This window comes from Lynx canadensis, chromosome B1 (genome assembly GCF_007474595.2).
Source record: "Lynx canadensis isolate LIC74 chromosome B1, mLynCan4.pri.v2, whole genome shotgun sequence".
Taxonomy (NCBI): domain Eukaryota; kingdom Metazoa; phylum Chordata; class Mammalia; order Carnivora; family Felidae; genus Lynx; species Lynx canadensis.
Genome location: NC_044306.2, coordinates 186,412,033 through 186,417,521, shown reverse-complemented (window position 1 = coordinate 186,417,521; position 5,489 = coordinate 186,412,033).

Below are 5,489 nucleotides of genomic sequence, written 5' to 3'. Positions count from 1 at the left end.
TTTGTTAAATGAAACAAGGTAGAGAGCAGTATATACAATTCTCTACCACTGAAGAAAGGGGAGATACACAACACACATATACACATACTAGTATATGTACTCAGGTGCATAAATCTACTTACATTTAAAATTGGAAAGTTAATTAGCCGTCATAGCAGTTTTAAATGACTTCCTGTTAGGGGAAAGAGTGAATAAGCAGGCACAGAAGCTGGACTTTTCTGAATATGTCTTGCTTTTAGATGTGACTTTAAAACCATGTATCTTTTACATAGTTACACATCCAATTTAAATTTTTAACAAGCAACCTCTGAAAACTGAAAGTAACCAAATGAACCCAAACCACCTGGAATCAGGTTGGTGGCACAACTATACAGAGAGAACCTATATAAAGTGATTTTTAAAGCACTGTAATTTGATAGCCTGTCCCTAGTGAGATATGCCCTAAGGGCAAGAAAAGAATTGCAAAAACTATCTTCGGCTGCTTTCAGAAATCTTGTGTTTTAGAGGTAGTGTGGGGGCGCCTGGGTGGCTCCGTCAGTTGAGCGTCCGACTTCGGCTCAGGTCATGATCTCACAGTTCGTGGGTTCGAGTCCCAGGTCGGGCTCTGTGCAGACAGTTCAGAGCCTGGAGCCTCTTCAGATTCTGTGTCTCCCTTTCTCTCTCTGCCCCTCCCCGACTTGTGCTCTGTCTCTCTCTGTCCCTCAAAAATAAATAAACATTAAAAAAAATTCAGAGGTAGCATGGAGATGGTTATTTTGAGACTGTAGTGTATGCAGAGTGGCCTCAAATAAACAATCTTCTGGGATTGTTAACAACCAAATTTTTTCAGTATGGAAAAAAGGAGATCAATTAGTTAAGTAAAAATCTTGTAGTCTTTAATTTGAATTGAAACTGTTAATAGGGTGGCTGGGTGGCTCAGTTTCTTTGTAGAAGAAACTTCTAAAGCTGCTCCAGTTAATGATAAAGAAGGAATGATGGAATTAAAACATCCCCTTATGGGACCCCTAACAACTCAATGGATAGAAAAGTGCTGAGCAGCAAAGAGAGGCAATCAGACATCCTGTGCCACCCTCTCTGCAGAGGATTTGCCAGAAAATTGAACCTGAGTCTGATCAGACTTCTAAAATCTAACCACCAATATACAGAAACTACAGGAGACAGAGGAATACATTAAATGACACCAAGGAGGTGCAATTATCAAAATTCAGCCTAGGAAATGCTGCTAAACAATCTATTTTCTTCAATAAATTGCAAGAACAAATATGACAGGGGGAGAGTCCACAGATTTAAAAAAATTAAAAAACAATCACCCGCCAACTGCAATTTATGGCTTTATTTTGCTCCTGGGTCTAACAAGCAAACTGAATAATCATTAGATAATTGGAGAAATTTAAACAGTGACTAGACATTTAATTCTATTGAGAAATTTTTGATTTTTAAAATGTGGTAATACTCTTTCTTTCTTTCTTTCTTTTCTTTCTTATCATTATTTATGCATTTTGAGAGAAAGAGAGAGAGACAGAATATGAGTGGGGTAGGGGCAGAGAGAGAGAGAGGGAGACACAGAATCCAAAGCAGGCTCCAGGCTCTGAGCTGTCAGCACAGAGCCTGATGCGGGGCCCAAACCCACAAACTGTGGGATCATGACCTGAGCCGAAGTCAGACGCTTATCTGACTGAGCCACCCAGGCGCCCCATTATTTTTTTTTTTTAAGAAATACTTTAACTGTTACAGATTTTAAAAATATCAATTCTTGGGGCGCCTGGGTGGCTCAGTCAGTTAAGCATCCAACTTCCACTCAGGTCATGATCTTGCGGTTTGTGGGTTCGAGCCCCGCGTCAGGTTCTGTGCTGACAGCTCAGAGCCTGGAGCCTGCTTCGGATTTTGTGTCTCCCTCTCTCTCTGCTCCTCCCCTGCTTGCTCTCTCTCTCTCTCTCTCTCTCTCTCAAAAATAAATAAAATCATTTAAAAAATTAAAAAAAAATAAATGTATCAATTCTCCCCCTCAATAGACATAACACAATTCCATTTATTATCTCAATATCTTTTTGAGGGGTGGAGGGAGTTGGATAAGATTATATCAAAATCCATAGGGAAATATAAAGGCCTGAATAGCAAAGACAACTATGAAGAAGATAAATAATGAGAGAATTGTCTTCAACTGAAAGCTGCTATAATAAAAATCACTGTAATACAACCAGCCCGGTATTGGCATAAGAGTAGACAAATCAGTGGAACACAAGAGCGGATCCAAAAATAGATCTCAATATATATCTTAATTTAATATGTGACAAAGGTAGTATTTCAATTCTATGGGAAAGAATGGTTTATTTAATAAACAGTGCTGGCATAACTGGCTGTTCATCTAGAACAAAATGAACTTGTATCCCAATTTCACAAGTCCAAAAATAAATTTCAAGTGGATTAACAACTTAAGTGTAAACAATAAATCTTACAAGAACATTTAGGTGACTGAATGCAAATCTAGGGGACAGAGAACACCTTGTAACTAAACTCAGAAACATGGAAAGTATGAAAGAGAAACATTTAATTATATAGAAGTTAAAAACACTCTTATATGGTGAAAGATACCATAAACAAAGTTAAGAGTCAAAATATGTATTTAGAACAATATGTGCAATGCAGGTAACAGATAAAGGGTTAATATTTGTTAAATGCAACAAATTCTTACAAAGTGATAAGAGAAAGGGGCGCCTGGGTGGCGCAGTCGGTTAAGCGTCCGACTTCAGCCAGGTCACGATCTTGCGGTCTGTGAGTTCGAGCCCCGCGTCAGGCTCTGGGCTGATGGCTCGGAGCCTGGAGTCTGTTTCCGATGCTGTGTCTCCCTCTCTCTCTGCCCCTCCCCCGTTCATGCTCTGTTTCTCTCTGTCCCAAAAAAAATAAATAAAAAACGTTGGAAAAAAATTAAAAAAAAAAAAAAGTGATAAGAGAAAGATAAACCCTTCCAATTTTTAAAAAGGGCAAAAGGTATAAACAGGCAATTTACAGAATAGCAAATCCAAATGGCTAATAAACATATGAAAAGACAGCCAAACTCACCAGCAGTCGGGAACTGAAAATTAAAATAATAATGAGACATCACTCTACACCCACCAGACTGGCAAAAAGTTAAAAAGAGTGATATTATCTACTGCAATCTCATGCATTGCTTGTGAAAATGCGAATTGTTATTGCCTTTTGAGAAAAAAGACTGTCTCGTGGCATCTATAAAAATAAAGAATCCACATACCTTTTGATCCAAGGATTGCACTCCTGTGAATGTAGCCAGTAGAAATAAAAGAACCAGTACAGAAGGGTATATGTAAAGTTGTGCACTGCAGAATTATAGTGGCAAAAACCTAAAAACAAAGTGAATATGCACCCATAAGGAAATGGTTGAATAAACTGTGTATCTGCATCACAAAATACTATGTAGTTACTAAGAAGGCATTAGAACTACTCCCTATGAATTAGAAGGATTTCTAAAAGATGTTGAGAAAGGCTGAGAATTGTGTGCAGTATGGCTCCCTGTGACGACTAGTATATATGTATAAATGTGTGTGTGTGTGTGTGTGTGTGTGTGTGTAAAATGTGTATATTTGTACACAAACTTCTCTGTTGATGATTTTGTGAGCCTAGGGGGAAAACGTGGAATGTTCTACATAGGGTTGTTAACAGGGGTTATGCCAGGTTGAGGTAGGGGAATGACATTTGGGTAGATGTAAGAGGATAAAAGAAAAAAAAGCTGATCTAAATTTTTTTTTAAGGTTGTTTTTTTTATTTTTGAGAGAGAGAGAGAGAGAGAGTGAGCGTGCGTGCACACACGCTTGCATAGGCACACGCACGAGGGCTGGGACGGGGGCAGACAGAGAGGGGAGAGAGAATCCCAAGCAGGCTAGATATAACTAGCATTATATCTAGATCTAGATATATATACACAAACATTAATATATGTTGATATACGTATATTAATATACATTAATATACATTATTAATATATTAATAACATTAATATACGTTATATATACGCACATATATAGTGTGTGTATGTGTGTGTATATGACATATATTAAGGGAAAAAACTAAAGTTGGATCTATATCTACATATTTACAGGGTGTCCATAAATGTTAAATTTTAAAAAGCTTGTAATGTGTGCGGTAGCGTTCTGTTTTGTCAAAACAAAGCACTCGCAGGCAAACCTTTAAAACTGTGGGCTGCACAAACGCTTGTAATACTGAATGAGCCATGAAAAAGATGTAAAGGGATAAATGCCAGGTTGTTAACATTTGTTACCTCAAAGGGGATTGAGATGGGGATGAAACGGTGATTCACTTATTCTTTATATATCACGGTACTATTTTACTTGTTACAATTGGCTGTCTTGCTTTGTATGTAACTTGAGAAATATCAAGCAGAGAAAAAAAAGAGAAGCCATATATACGTATATACGTGTATATATATACGCGTATATATGTGTATATACGTATATACGTATATATATACACGTATATACGTATATACATATATATATATACATATATATATGTATATATGTATATATATATATATATATAGGGGCCGCCATCTAGAGAATACTATACCATTCATTCATCACCATATATATTGAGCTCTTCTTTTTCCCCTTAGATAAAGTTTCTTTATATTTTTAGCCCGCTGACATTTTTGTTGTTACCATTGTTTTCTTAATCAGGAACGAGGGTTTAAAGTTTATGAAATCTTTTTTGGCATCTGTTGAGAAGATCATCAGGTTTTTTCTCCTTCAATCAATTAATGTCATTTTTCTCTTCCATATCTGTACTGTCCCATGTAGTGATCTTTTTCAGTCTCTTGGCTTTAAACATTGTACACATGCCAACAATCCCCACATAGATCGCTCCAGCCCAGACTTCTCTTCCATACTCCAGTGCTTGAGCACTCTCTCTCTCTCTCTCTCTCAAAATGAATAAACTTAAAAAAAAAAAAGTGTATTCAGAATTTCCTCTCTCCCCTACACTGTTCTCCCTGCCACTGCTCCCATTTCATTGAGATTAAAACCCAAGGTCAGTAAAAGGCTGCACAACCCAGCTGCCTGTGACCTCTGAACGCGATCTTCTACTCTCCTCCTCGCTTACTCTCCCTAGCCATTAGGCTTCCTTGACGTCCTTAGACCTTGACAGGCGCACCACTCCCATCCTGGGTCCTTCACACTCACTGTTCCCTTTGCTTTGAATGCCCTTCCCCTAGGTAGCTGCTTAGCTAACTCTCTGCTCCTTCTCAAAGGGCCTACCGTGACCACCTTATTCAATATCTTTGCCCCCATCTACTTTTTGTTTCCATGGCGCTCATCCTTTCCCGGCATGCTGAGACGTTTGTTAGGTTTATCTTTTATTGTCTGTGTCATCTCACTAGAACCTACGCTCCAAGAGGGCAGGCATCTTGTTTTGTTTTACTGATGGGCCCAAATGCCTAGAATAGTGCTTGGCACATG